Source organism: Cygnus atratus, chromosome Z (genome assembly GCF_013377495.2).
Source record: "Cygnus atratus isolate AKBS03 ecotype Queensland, Australia chromosome Z, CAtr_DNAZoo_HiC_assembly, whole genome shotgun sequence".
Classification (NCBI taxonomy): Eukaryota; Metazoa; Chordata; class Aves; order Anseriformes; family Anatidae; genus Cygnus; species Cygnus atratus.
This window is the reverse complement of record NC_066396.1, coordinates 21,277,159-21,293,176: the sequence shown is the minus strand read 5'-3', so window position 1 is coordinate 21,293,176 and position 16,018 is coordinate 21,277,159.

Here is a 16,018-nt window from a genome sequence, read left to right as displayed (position 1 = left end):
CAGGATGGACACTTGTTTGATAGGAGCTTGATGTTGGCCATTTAAAATGAAATGGCTGTAAAATGATAGCTACCAAATGGAAGTGCTTACTAGAAAGAGCTCCCTCAAAGCAAGGGACAAATACAAGTGCCAGTTTTGTTGTGTTTTCTTAGTGCATCACTATTCCAGGCACAGCCATGGGCCCGTTGGGGCCGTTCTCAGTGGCAAGGCCATAGACACAGCAAAAATCTACGTAGTGCATGAGGGGAGAAAATAAACACAATTTAAAAATCTTTTTTGGTGTTAAAAAGCAAAGGTATTCCATAAGTGTTTTATAACTGGGATTTAAAATTTGTCAGAGTCCCATTAGTTCAGTTAAAACTGAATTCATGAAAATGAAGGGCAATAAATAAATTCATAGAACATTTCAGCAATTAAAGAGAATATCTCTATCCATTTGAAAGTACTCAGAAGATACTGGGAACTTCAACATAACAGAACTTCCTTCATATCTCTTGCCTAAAATGCAGCTGCTTTGTTGGCTCTATGCGTAGTTAAGTGTAATATTGCATTTTAAATATAAACTGATGTTGTAGGATTTTTTTTTCTTCTTGCTTCTTTTGAACTAATAGAACATCTACTTGCTAGTTATTAGATATCAGAGGGTCTTTCAGAGAAAAGTGTGCTTTTCTGTGAATAAGCAGAATTACTTTGGAATAAGTGAGGGGCAGTGCCTTATAAAGCTCTGGTCTCTTTTACACCGTAGATCATCTGGGCAACAATTCTGCCCTTACTGAATCTATTTGTGCACCAGTTTATTTTGCAGTTTATTTATCTGAAAGATAGGTATTAAAAACAGTAATTTTCCAAACAGGTACCTTTTGCATAATCTAAAGAACCATTTGCAGTGTCATTCCTGGATTAAATAAATAAATAAATAAATAAAGTAAGCACCATGCTTTGGCAATTTTTATGGCTACACCATGAAACAATTCAGGTAGAATATTTTAGGCTTAACAGTCTTGGAAGAAATGTGGAAATGTCACTTAAGTACTGCCAGTTTAGTCATTCCCAACTGTTTTACATACAAGAACAGAATGTTTTATAATAAACATTGTAAAATAGCTCCACTGATTTACTTCTGCTTAGAAACTATTCAAAAAGAAAACAAAACAAAACAATCAAAAAAAAAAAACTAGAAGAGAATCACTGCAAAGCAATGATGTGATTTTACTCTGTGCACATCCAGAAAAGGGTGGTCTGTACAAAGCAAGGTAAAACAAACAACATGCATGCCAATTCAATACTCAGTAGTCTGGAGATTTACCAGATGGGTTCTGCCTTAATATTTCTCAAAGGCTCTTGAATCCTTTCTCAAATATTTTTCACTCCCATAATCTGAACTTCTACTTGTTCCTTTACGAAAGCTTTGGGTTATGCAATTACAGCCTCTGCAAGTCCCTTGGAAGTGCTTGGGATGGACTAAGCATTTGGCTTTCAAAGACGGCGCTTAAATCCCAGGCTTGCTTGTCAGGTCAAGAATTGTAGCAATGTCTGAGTAAACTTAAAGGCTCACCATCTCTGGACTGATTGTCCATAGCACTGCCAAAACCCCAAGGAAGATTTCAGATTTCTGTGGACAGCTGAGATAGGTTAGTCTCTGTAACAGTGATCAAGGTTGGCAGGGCTCCACTTTAGGGAAGGCAGCAGTGATGTTGCTTTTCATCACCACCAGCAGACATATCACTCCTCATACCCCCTTAGGACAGCTAAAAAGAAAAGGAAAAACGATTGAAGGAGCCATATGTAAAAGAGTGAACAAATGTGATACAATTCTCCACAGATGCTAAGGGGGAAGTGAGACCGTGGGTACCACTTGCATGGGAAATTTGGAATGAGGGAAGATCCTCTTTTCTTCTCACTTCTTCATGGGCTTTAGAGTGGCTTTGTTTAGCAAAGGAAGTGGACATACCATCATTCCCTATTGCTGCTGCAGAGCAGGTGGCCAGCAGGACTAGTGATGCACTGGCAGCGACATCAAGCACCTCCACGGTGCTTCATGATGGGTTGTCATGACGCTAGATTTGTCTTGACTCAGCCTCTCCTACCAGAAACAAAGGCTCCATGCCTATTTATGCAGATTTGCTATTACCTCCATATAAATACGGAGCGACTCTCTCAGTTTGAATAGATTTATTCCTCACTTACCCTGCTCCCAGAGAAAACAGAGTTTGACCCAGATAAAGCAGTGAAAAAGCCATGGGCTTGGCAATGGATTGTAAAATTCCACCATTTCACATGGGATATGACCTTCTTATTAATTACAAAATGCTCTGGCTGATTAACTCTAATTTGATTCCATAGTTTAAATATCTTCTCTGAGAAACACAATTTGGGTGGGAAAAAATGAAAGTAAAGAAGGAGATTTTGTTCTGAGCAGCAGTCCCATCTGTTCTGGATGTTCTGTGTTTTATTTCTAATTGCATAAGGGCAAGCCCACCCGGGAAGTGACATTTGTAGAGTTAGCCCACCATGAGATGTCAAATTTTTTAAAATGCAGAACTAAAATATAAAACATTAACAAGGAAGATGTAATGGACCCAAAAGAGATTTTCTATTTTAATCTATGTGAAATAGTTCATCTTTTCCCTAGACAATCTACATTTTTTACCATTCTCATACAAGCAAGGAGTTATGTGTGCAGTTTTGCCATCTTATTATCATCAGGCTGAAACAATCTGTATAATCCTTTACAATATGCCAGTGAAAAAGACCTCTTTCTACATTGCATCATGCTGTTTTTTTTTGCCAGGTAATACTGCTGATGTCAAAACTGAGACGCATTGTTTTACAACTGACATAACTCAGACTATGTATGTCGATCACAAAAATAGTTTAATATGTACCATATGGTCTAGGGTGTTGGAGCACAGAGAACATTTCAAGGGACTAGAAAAAAAAAAAAAAAAAAAAAAGCAGCTGAACTCTGGTTCCTGGCTAGGAAGTGGGTACTTGGGAAATGCAGCAATGACGAGACCTAGTGCTGTTTCTGAAGCATCCTATCACTGACCAGGCCCTTCTTATGTACCTGAGCCTTGTTTTCCCTTCCCAGAGTCTGGTCAGAGTCACCTGAACCCTTGAAGATAAGGGAGAGGATCCCAACATGTTCAAATTATGGAAAACTCCTGCTGAATTTTGTCATGCACCTTGTTATGGAGCTGCAGGTAATTTTATCATTATCTACCCTCCCAGGCTTGAGGTAAGAGGAATTTTAAGAGAGAGAGAGAGAGACAGAGCTTGCTTGCTTAGGTTGCATTTGCACAGATCCTTACACAAGCATTTTTCCATCCTTATGCCTCAATGAGATATGTGGGATGATGCATATAGGGTCTTGCATGTACAAGACTGAAGGAAGAGAGAGAGAGTTTTTCCTGCCAAGAATCCTCCAAAGGTAAAAAACATAAAACAAAATAAACAAAACAAAACAAAAACCTCAGCTCAATCCTTTGGGATCTGTCTGAGCATGTACATATTTGCAGACAGCTCACGTAAGTACAGTATGTTACAGCCCTAAAAATGTTGTGCTAGCTTTGTTGCTCTATGCCATTAATTGCTCACTTCCTAATAGGCTTTTCCTCTACAAGCAAATTTTGAATGTCATATCAACACTGCTTGCTAAGGCAAGGTGCATTGGAAAATGAAGTAGACAAACGTAGAGCCATATTGTTATCTCAGAAGCATTAGCTTTTCTGGTGAAGCATAACTGTATGTCTTATCTTAAAAACACCAGCACAAGCTACAAAGACTGGTGTTTGATTTATAAAAGTCTCCTTATGCTGATGGCACATAAAATTACAAATATTGGAACCTATTTAGGCCTAAAATAGTCTTGGAATTGTTATTATATAAAGTAATTTGTCCCAGGAGAAGGAGGAATTAGGTCTCGTCTCATTTTAAACTTCATCTTAACCTGAAGATTTCTTAGGGTTTTCCTAGCAAATTCAAGGACAGTGCATCTCTCTTGTCAGCAAATAAATTTTCATTTTGCACACCTATGACACTCTGTATAAAAATCTACATTATATCAAGGGCCATGTTGTATTATCTTGCAGCAACATCAATACAGAATAACCCAGTGGGGTGACGTAGTTAAATGCTGAAGGCCAGTTTAACTGGAGTTATTGCAATTTGACACTGGCAAGGGAGAACAGAAATTGGCCTGTGAGGTATGTGCTATGGTGCCTGTGTGTCTACGTGTCTTGTTCCTAACAGGAAGGGACTCCTGGGATAACCTAGCTGGACCAGAAGAATCCCATTGGCTTTCCTATGTTGTGACCGGGCTCAGACTGAGGCCTGGTCGCAGCAGAAGTGTTACTGTTCTGCATCCTTAACCACCGCCGTTCTGCATCCCTAACCATCGCCGCAAGTATCAGGAGATGCTTTTGCTTCAATAGCTGCAGGCTGAGTAGTGAGCATGAAAAGGGAGGGTTACAGAAGACGCTTTGGATAGATCCCCTTGGACAACAGAACATATTGAGATACGTAACTGCTTCTGCAAAAGTAACCTCAGAAGTATTCTGCAGACAAAAGATGTATTATTTTCAGGAAATTTCTCATCAGCCCCAGAATTCAAAAAGAAGAAAAATTGCTGATTTGCCTGTTTACAGCTCCTTTGATAGTTAGGAAACAATTGCAGTCTTATCTATATCATGGTGTGTTAATACTAGGAGAGGTTGCTTGCTGACAAATTGTTTAGTAAAAACCTTTAGTCAAAGGTGTTTGGTCTGTGGTCAGAGCAGCTGCTTGCACGTGGCAATACTGAAGCACCAACAAACTGTGGGCCAGAGGTGAAAATGCTGACCCCTCCCAGGACTTGCACTGCTGGATGCAAACGGAGAGTGTACATGATAACACATTCAGTAAAGCACCAGCCTCTTCTCTTTACATTAAGGGTAGTAAGTCTGAGCAACCACTTGCATGGCAGCTTTCCTGTTCTCAACCCTGCAGAGAAAGCTTCCTTAGGGTATGGCAAGTTTGCTGCTCAACCCCCTGCACATTAAGGAAGCCTCACTTTGTTGTTTCTCATCTTTGGCCTTCAGCATTGCTCTTTAGTGAAGACCAACCTTCTGCTTGCTCATCCAGGCATCATTATGGGAGCAGGGGTCTCCCACTCTGCCCACCACATGGCTGGGTGCTCAGTATGTGCTCCGCTCCAGGCCAGCAGGTTGTGCACCCTCCCCCAAGGGCACCTCTGTGCTAATTAAAGAGGGTACCAATTTGCTGCATCTAGTCTGTGAGTCAGAGCAGCAGATTGGAGAGGCTGTTTTGGAGTCTGGCTCCAGTGTGGATCATTCACTGCCAGAAGTGGCTTTCTTTTTGTTTCCTTTTATTTCACCTTGACTTGCCTCGGATGCACAAGTCTTTTCGTGTAATGCACACTGGAGCAGCTCCTTTCTACATTTCTACTGGTTTATACCTGACTTCTTTCAGACAAATTCTCTCTCCTCCCTCAGGTAGGTGTTGAGCTCTCTGAGTCAAACAATGTCAGGGAAGGGCAGGCTACATTTGTTTATACCACTCCCACAACCACGTCAAACAATTTGCTTCTTATCTAAATTGTGCAGGAGTCTGAGCTATAAGCTGCATGAGAAGCAGGAGAACATGGCCCTTAGCATCTGTGAAAAGAAATTGGATTAGGGTTGTTTTATCTCTTGCAGGTGTTCAACAACATATTTGTCAGGTAGTAGTTAAATTGAAAAGAAATATCTTTGGGGGAATGGAAAAATGAAATAATAATGGTCTCAAGTGTTGTCTCATCAGGTTATGTCACTAGATAGATGATACACCAGGATAAGATGATGATAATGATACCAAGACTGCCTGCAATGATGGGTACAGGAAGCTCAAGCCTTGGTCTCTGTGGGGGAAGGGAGTAGACATAGGAAGTGAAAAGGAGTTAAACACATACACAGACAACACTGTGAACTGGTATGCTATTTCCAAATGTTTCAGACAAAGAAAAACTCACACTAAAAATTCCTGCTGTGGAATTATAACATTAGTTCAGACAAATCTTTAGACATTCAGACTTCTAAAGTCTGTATGGAGGTGATGGGTGCAATGAGAGATTCAGGGACCTAATTTCAGTAGGAATCTGTTGGAACTGGCTTTCCTAGGAAACCTGGAAGAGATCCTTCTTTTGGAGACAATGGGAGAGTACAGTAATTCAGAGTTTAGAAACATATATAATGGATGCAGCCAATACCTTGATCCAATAGTCTTTATCTACCACTATGAGTATAAGCTTCCCTCCTTGAGCTTGTATTCCATCTGGGGTTAGATCGAAGCCTGTCTCTCTCGCTATTCCTATAACTTGGTTAAACCTGTTTTGTGCTGAGCCTGGCTCCCACAGCAGGGTTTGTTCTCAGCCAGAAAGGATTGCAGAAGGCTCCTGGTGAGAAAACCTTTTCACACAGGACTGAAGTACTGCTAGCTGATGGCCCTGAAGTGGCCTGTGGTAGCCACGGGCAAGGTAACTGCACTGGCTTAGCAGCAGTGTGGGGAGGATGCTTGCCAGAGCAGCTAGGAGGCAAAACTGGCAAACTCCAACAGGATCCCAACTTTAGCATGTGCAAAAGGCAGCAGATTGCCATCTGTGAGGGATAGTGGTCCTCCTAGGATTTAACTGTTCTGGGACATATAGCTTGCTATAACTGCAAGAAATTCGTTTCTCTGTTGTCGGTCGGTTGACTGTGACGACTTTTCGTCTCAGATAAGGACCTATGATCCTTTTCAAGATGGTTACAGTTCACTGCCAGTGGCATTTATTTAGATCACTGCACAGGAGGTGCAGCAGATATGGCTCATATTGGGCTGTATCCGAAGGGGCAGGACATTTAATGGGCTGACAGCCCATTAACAATTATTTAAGAAGACATGTGAATAGTTATTTGTTTGCACTGCTACATCAGTCTACAACTTACTCACGAGGGGGAGTGGAGAGGCAGGTGACCTATTCTCCGTTATCACCAGTGACAGGACCCGCGGGAAGGATGTTAAGCTGAGGCAGGGGAAGTTTAGGCTGGACATCAGGAAGAGGTTCTTCACCGAGAGGGTGGTCGCACACTGGAACAGGCTCCCCAGGGAAGTAGTCACTGCACCAAGCCTGTCTGAATTTAAGAAGCGATTGGACTGTGCACTTAGTCACATGGTCTAAACTTTTGGGCAGACCTGTGCGGTGCCAGGAGTTGGACTTGATGATCCTTGTGGGTCCCTTCCAACTCGGGATATTCTATGATTCTGTGATTCTATGATCACACACAGAGTATTTATCTGTCTGACTAGCAGGGCATGAACTACATGGGAAAATCCCTTCCTATCTAGCTCTTGAAAGGCTTCTGAAAGCTACAGGTGAGCTTTCCATAAGATCCATATGGAATCTCTCATTCTACAAAGTGGTTTTGAAAAAAAGAAAAATAATAAAAAAGTAAGAAAATACAATCCCTCTGAAAACTGATTTCCCTGCTGTGAATTGAATATCTCTTTTTAACATACCAAACCATTAAAAAATTAAGCTTTCTTCTTTAACACCAAAGTATGACAACTGCATTTTATTTGGAGAATGCAAATGCCTCAAGCTGCAGTATTTCTCTTTCATCAGCTCTCAGCAAGTGGCCATTTAGTCTTAATTGCTCCTCACAGTGTAGTCCAATTAAGAATGGCATTAGCAGGGCAAGAACTATTTGTTAATTCATAAAAGGTATGAGAGACAGTTTTTGTTTTGCCTGAGGTTTCGATTCACATGTTTGGGTGAAAATCTAACCAGCTGGAACGCTCTCCAAGCAACACATGAATATTAGCAAGCTATCAGTTATAAGCAAGATAAATGCATGTATGTAATTGAGTAGAACAAAACTTTATAGAACATTTTTTGTATTCAGAAGGACACGGATTGCTGAACTGACAAAGACAAATTATGAAGTGACAGTGTTGACACTTGACTTGAGAGATGCTTCTGAGCTTGCTTGGACTGGAGGTGACTAGGAGGATGACAGCTCATGGACGGACTACCTCAAGGTGCTTGTGCAGCTAAAATGGAGAATCTTTTGCTACAGGAAGAACATTTTTCCCAAGACAGGAATATCGGGTAAGCTGTGGGCTCTTTCTAATACTTTATTTTGTAATTGGACTGAGCTGTTCAGATTTCATACTTATCTGTCTAGACACCCACAAATATATGGGACCCAATAGGATGCATGCAGGGGTGCTGAGGGATTTGGTGGATGTGATTGCTGGGCCATTTTCCATCATCTATCAGCACTCATGGTCATCCAGAGAGGTCCCAAATGACTGGAGACTTGCTAGTGTGCTGCCCATCTACAAGAAGGGTGTTAAGGAGGACCTGGGGAACTACAGGCCTGTCAGCCTGACCTCAGTGCCAGGAAAGGTGATGGAACAGGTCATCTTGCATGCAATCACATGGGGGACAACAGGGAGATCAGGCCCAGAGTGGGTTCATGAAAGGAAATCCTGCCTGACCAACCTCATCTCCTTCTATAACCAGGTGACCTGCCTGGTAGATGAGGGAAAGGCTGTTATGTAGTCTACCTAGACTTCAGCAAGGCCTTTGACACGGTCTCCCACAGTATTCTCCTGGAGAAGCTGGCAGCCCATGGCTTGGACAGGTACACTCTTTGCTGGGTTAAAAACTGGCTGGGCGGCTGGGCCCAGAGAGCAGTGGTGAATGGAGTGAAATCCAGCTGGCGACCGGTCACCAGGCTACCAGCATCCTGGCTTGTATCGGGAACAGTGTAGCCAGCAGGACCAGGGAGGTGATCGTCCCCCTGTACTCTGCTCTGGTGAGGCTGCACCTCAAGTACTGTGTTCAGTTTTGGGCCCCTCACTACAAGAAGGACATCGAGGGCCTGGAGCGTGTCCAGAGAAGGGCTGCGAAGCTGGTGAAGGGCTTGGAACACAAGTCCTGTGAGGAGCAGCTGAGGGCACTCGATTTGTTTAGTCTGGAGAAGAGGAGGCTCAGGGGAGACCTTACTGCTCTCTACAGGTACCAATTACATTGATTGCGCTCATATGCACAAGTGTGTTTCTTGGCTTTTTTGTCTAAGAGGCGTTAAGGTCTCACGTCATCTAGACTAAGGCCACCATGTTTTTAATAGGAGAAAAAGGGAAGAACAAAGTACACAGGTAGAAAAGAGTAGGTAGAGAGTTGGAAGTAGCTTGTTGCAGAGGATATAGAAATACATATGTACCATGGAAGCCTGCAATGGGATTGCTTTGATGGGCCTGGATGAGTTAACCATGGCCTTAACCACAGCAGGCTCAATCCACTCTCCTTTGACATGGGGTTGATTGCACATGCACCAGAGCAAAGAGCAATGCTGTCGGTAATGCAGAAATCTTTACATAGAGATCAATTTTAGGAAAATCCAGGTGAACATAACAAATGCAGAAGTGTCTACAATCACCTGGATGTAAGATATCCTTACCCATTGAATTTTATTAAACTTGCCAGATTTTAGTCATTCTGAGGTTTAGACAACTGTCATGTCTTCTTGTTACATGGCTAATGAAGAAAAACGATCATGCCTACAAGAAAAGTGTTTTATTATGTCTACTTGTTATTAGGAAATGAGAATGATTTTTTTTTTTTTTTTTTTTTTTTTACCAGAAACACATACCCACACATTTTTTACTAATGGGCCTTTGTTTTTTCACTTTTTTTTTTTTTTTTTTCCTGTCTGATAGGTACATTTGGGACAGGACAGACAGGACACATGGGGATCCACAGTGTATGCTGCAGGTGCACCCAAAGCTTTCTCTTGCTAGTGAGAAAGCTGAAGTGATGTTTGGATTTCTCTCACTCCCTTCACGGGGATGGGAGTCTTCCTATGCATTGCCAAGTGTCATTAAGAGAAGCTTATTTTTCAATGACACTTTATTTGCTGGCTAACATTTGGCTTTAACTCAAATGAATTGTTACAGAAGAAAATCCTCTCTGTTCTGGGGCTGTTCAGTCTGTATGTCACTAACGGACCTTCTCCTCTTAGGAAGGTCATTAAATGGCAAGTCACTTCCAGGCAGGCTAACAGCAGAGAGATTTGCTTCTGTTAATCTAAGGTGAAACACTGTGTGTCTTTTCTATGTTATGGCTTCCTTTTTTTTTTTTTTTTCTTGTTACCTTTCTGCTCTCTGGCACAAGAGTTCTTTGCCCTGATTTTCTGTCCCAGGGTGTTATGCTGCCACCTATAGCTGTCTAAGGGTGGAAAAGAGCTCCCAAGACTGACATTAAAGATGCTGGCCCTCCCCATGGCAACCAGCTGATGAAAAGTTCTTCTTCCTGTTTCCTTGTTTTTCCACTTTTATTCGTTTTCTAGGGTATTGCCGATCCATTTATGTGCGGGTCTTAAGTGAGTAATTATAGTATTAGTTGACAACTCCATGAATTATGATTATTAGGAGCTTTCCAAAGTTGAAGTTTATGCAATATTCAGATAATGATCAACAACAGGCCAGGAACTGATGAAATAATCCCCACAAATTGCACACTGCAGCCCCTTAAGACTTTGAGTAGCTTCTGTAATCTGCTTCATGAGATTAAAAAACATTGATCCAGAACGCTGTTCAGGGGCGGTGTATATCACTGGAGGCACCAAGTCAAAGAAAGGCATGAGAGCAGTTAGCAGCTGTTTTGGTATTGATTTCACCACGGTCAGGACCTCATTGCTCTTCAAAGGAGCAATTTGCCAATTTACCTAAGGTGAGAAACTATTGTGGAGCAGTGCAATGAGATCTTTGCCTTCTCCCCTGCCTGCAGGTTTCCTTGTCCCAGCTCAAGGGGGTGACTGGGCTCCTTCCCGTTGTCAAACCCAAACTGGAGCTTGTTGCTACTTTGCTTTACCCGTGTCCTCTTGCTGGTTAGCTAAAGATGCAGAAAGCATGCCAAAGCATGGGCATACCACTGCCTGCTCAGAAAAAAAGTGACTGATTGATTGTAGGTTGTGTCATTTTTATGCCTCTTATAATTGTGAAGTTTATTGTACAGCATATAAAAATTAATGTCTAACAATCTTCAAGTGGAATGTTTTTCAATTAAAATGGTTGCAGTATGATGGCATTAGTTTCCTTTTGAGTTATGATCTCATGGTGCCTTTACTTGGCTAAGTAACATCTTACCACATCCAGAGGCATTTTCATCCAGATGTTTTGTCCTTTACATGCTTTCCACTTCAAATTCCCTTTGCATTTTATTGCAAAGGCCCACGAAAAACATGGCATGCACCCTTCAGTTCAAGGGATTCTAAACAACCCAACCGGTTCTAGGGCTAGCAGACATAAAACACATGATTTCTCTTAATATGCCATTGGCTTCCCTGATCTAGATGAAAAACATTGTAGTGGTTTCTCCCTCGTTTTCATACCACTGCATCTGAGCTGCTCGGCATCTGGAACTGTGATTCTGGTAAATCACAGGTGTGTATTGGCATCGACCCTGAAACCACTGGACAGGTTGTGGAAACCACTGGACTCATTGTGTTCCTTTGTGTGCGCATGCCCCTCTCTGACTGTGACATTTGCTATCTAATTTGCTTCCTCATTGTAAAAGCTGTCAGTCAGCATTGTACCTGGTTCTCGAGAATCATTAAGATGTTTTTGGAAACCTCTCCTCACGTCAGCATGGGCTTTAGGCATGCAGCTTGAAACAGCCTACTGGATTTAAACACAAAGTCCAAGGAAATCCAGAACCTGATTAGCAGGATCTTCTTTCCAGAATGTGTGTTTTTTCCATCAAAATTAACATACAGAAATCACAGTCCTTTTCCACTAGGTGGTACCCACACAAAACATTACGTTTCTCTGTTAATTGTATATGCACTGTCATTTGAAGATAAGGTTTGGTCTGAATGCATTCAGCTTAGTTTACGTGCATGTTTAAGTTTTTCCTGCTAAGGAACCTTCACATGCTTTGGAGAATTAGTGATCAAACAATCAACCAGTACTTTAACAAGCAAATTTTTCCTTGATTTGGCTGTGATATGGTTATGTGGTCCTTTTAATCTGACACGTCTGTGCTGCTGCCAGCTGAGGTGATACCACCTGTGTCTCCTCTCCCAGCAGCTTGTTTCTGCTGCCTGCTCAGTGCTGTTGCAGTGAAGTGGTCCAAACTAGAAAGCCTGGATGGGATGAGGGGAGCTTGGCACACTGCACAGCAATGTGATTGCTGGTCCCAGCACCAGGAACATGGTAAAAGGCAGCTTCTGGGAAAGGGAAGGCAACTTCTCCTTTTGGTGGTAACAAGGACCTTTACTGAATTCAAGTGCCTGTGCAATGAAATGTGGGGTCTGGAGATGTTCCAAATCTCAGAGGATCACACCTTCATTAACAACATTCATTAAAGCCCCAATTCATCAAGATATTTGAGAACATAACTCATTTTAAGTATCTGAACTGTAGCATTGACTTCAATTAAGCTGTTGATGTGCTTAAAATGAGGTGAGTACTAAAGCAATTGATGGATGAAACCATACAGCCTATTGCAGCTACCCCGGAAATCAATTGCAAAATGTTCATTGATTTAACCAGGCAGAGATGCGCTGTCAGGCTGCACTGAAACCGCGGTATCTTGGAGTGATGCCCTCTGGTCCAGAGCATGTACTGGGGTCACACTGCGACCATACATTCCTCTCCTTTCTCAGCACCCCAGCTTGGTAGTGCTGCTGCTGTGGGATGTCCCAGAGGGGTTCCCCATGGCCACCTCAGGGACTAGGATAGAGGAGTTGGGTTGGGCCCTGAACTTCGCAAGGTGTCTGGACCCAAATCCCCTGTACCAATAAAACCTTTTTGGAATACATTGTGAATTTTGGGATGTGTAGAATCTTTAGGGATCAGCCCAGAGTAGTGCCCAGGTTTTAGTGCTTTTCAGTCTCCAGAAGTATTTCTACTGGGGACTGACTATTTAGTCTATTCTCGGAGGAAGCATGAAATATGATAAGCAACGTGTCAGAAATAATTATTAAAACAAAACAAAACAAATTTGGGTACATCCCAGCAGTATACATACAGATATTGAAAACTGCAATAGTCCTGATTTTCTAGCAGGAGCGCTGCACAGAGCGTTGCTTCATTAGAAGGTGTACTGTTAGGTGAACTTGCGCTCACACTTGGTCCTGCTCAGCGTGTGAGCTCTCATTGCAAGAACCAGTGATGACAGTTGTGATGACAGTTTCTCAAGTGGGAAGAGTTGCTGTAAAATGTGTTTTATACTAGACTGCTGCAGAATTTACTGTTTGATGATATCCCTGCCATTGGCTTCAGTTGATTTTGATATAGAGTAGAACACACGTCCTGGTTAAGGGATGGTAAAATTTAGGCCAATATTAAATATTGGGCATTTTCATATTCAGTTATATTTTTGGGAGGAAAAAGCGTATCCTGGAGTAGAGAAGTTAGCCAGGCAGATCTCCTCCTGGGCTGCTACCTGGTAAATACAAATGTCCTATCTCTCCATACCTCTGGGTACATAGGAAAGGACCTCAAGGCAGTCAGGTTCTTCTTTCCTTGGGAAAAAAAAAGATGATTAAGAAAGGATGAAGCACAGATTCAAGGTCATTCATCACATGCTCCTCATTTTAGTTATTTTTTTTTTCACCTGATGGCCATATATAACTGGTACCGGGTATTATTTTAGAAATATTTTGTTAAGATTCTTTTCCTACAGAACACTATTCCCCCTTATTCAGGTGTACCCACATTAGGGAATGTGTAGATGTTTTGTTGGCTGGTAAGGCTACCCATGTGGAGTTGCAGAGCTGTGCTTACCTTTGAGAGGACACTGTGATTAAAATACTCAGATTCTTAGTTGCAGCAGTCACCTAAATGATGTAAGACCTTTACTCAGTTCTCTCCTCTGCATGCTGGGTTTTCTGCCTGGTCCTAAAACAGACCACTGACTAACATACTGGGGAGCAGACTGATGTAAAGGAGTTTTGTCTCTACATCTCCTGCAGCAACTGTTACTGTTTTCAGGTTCTAAGTGTTTTAAAGGAAAGAGAGAGATGAATCCAAAATGTTGTGCTTGGCACATGCACCTGTGGGAAGGATGGGAGCGCGAATGTCCCATTGGATGGATACAGGAACTCAATTCTAGTTCTCTCCCTTGGGAGAAAACTGGTAGACAGCGTTCATGCCTCCCCTCCTTCTCTTCTGTCTTTCTGATAGAGGAAAAGATTATTGGTTCCTTGGAGTTTAGAAGAAAGGGCTAAGGTATTTAACTGCCAGGGAAGGCTTAAGGCCAGAAATACTGAATGCAAAGAAATCACTCCATGCAAGGCAGAGAAACTGACAGTCCTAGAGGGGGACAGGGTTCAACACTCAGCCTCCGCTCTGTCTCCAGCATTTGCTGCTCACTGCCTACAGTGGGGTTTGACCTACAAGAATCTGGTAATTCTGTCTATTTTTTTCTGAAGTGGGATCCCATCCACCCCACCAGGGTCTTCTGAACACTGCAAAGCAACGGGGCACACAGTTCAATAGCAGAGTTGCTGGTCCACATGCGCTGTGGTTTGGTGTGCAATCTACAGGGAAATCTAGCAAGGAGCTGAACTTTGGCTCTCAAATTCTTTAGATAATATCTTGACTCCTTTCACTCTGCAGCTGTAAAATAAGAGCTGGGAGCAAGATTTCATCCATACCTTGCATTCATCCAGATTTATTACTACCTGTTTTGTGCCAAACAGAATGAATTAGAGAACCATGTTATTCCTAAATCTTCCATCTCTGATGATGTAAATTCTGATGCTAATGAAATACAGGAGTATGTTATATCTAAGTGCAGTACTAGAACTATATATAATACACTTGCAAAATTCATAGATATCATATAATAAAATGTTCTGTATGATCTCCTCAATTGCTAATAGTTTCTTAAGTATCATAGTTAAAAGTTGTCATATGTGTGCTAAAATATAATTTATCTATAGAAATGCGATATGATGCTGCTTAATTCAATGTCATTCAATAATATATTTCATACCAAAGCATCACAATCTATTAAGCCAAAGACATTTAGTGGGAATTGACTTCAATCCTTAGGAGGCTGAAAGTAGCTTCATTGGGATTAATGGCTTAAAGTTAATTGTTTTTGCTAATGTTTTATTTGAAATGTCCTGCTCAGCAAAGGTAATGTGACATTTTGCTCACTGGGGATGTTAAGCCAAATTCACTGCTGACATAGGCAGGTGTAACCCCATTGACTTAATTAGAGCTGCACCCACTTACGTCAGCGATGAATTTGGTATCTTGCCCTCATGAAGAATAGGGAAAATTGTAAAGGTTGGAGCTTTAAAACCTGGAGGTAGAGCACAGAAGACAAAAGAAAGAGGAAATACCAGAGTCTGAAATGAGTTGGCTACTGTTTCTGTAGAAAAGTAACCAGTAAAAGCAGCCAAAGCTGACTTTCCCTCTCCAGCAAGGGCTGTATGATTAATCTTGCTAAATAAATGGTGTGAAAATAATCTGAGGTTTTAATAACCACTTGAAAGAAACAAACATATAATTGCTTCTGGGATAAAGAACAGACATTGCCCTTTTGTGAGGAAGAAACTTCCTCTTTAGAAAGAGAACAGAGACAGTGCTGAGATCCTGTTGACCTGGAGAAGGGGGAAGGCATTCACATTTTGAATTGCATATTAGTCCTGGAAGGCTGGAAGTGATAGTGGGGAAGTGGAAGTCAAGTAATGAGGCACCTGGCCACTTGTCTTCTGTTAGATAAAAGCGGTGGATCCCAGGATGTGCCAGGTGCCCCTGAGAGCACAGTACCCTGCCCTTTCCCACCGTCTGTGGTGGGAGTCCCCACAGACTGCCTCGTGCAAAATGGACCAGCGTGCCCCAGCTACTGACATAGGGAAGTTTCCTTGTACTTGGTCTGTGGGAGCAGGGCCTTCATGCATGAACTTGATTTATATATTTTTTACACCATATTTTATTTCCTTCATGGTACTTTGAGCCCTCTCATTAAAATGTCCTA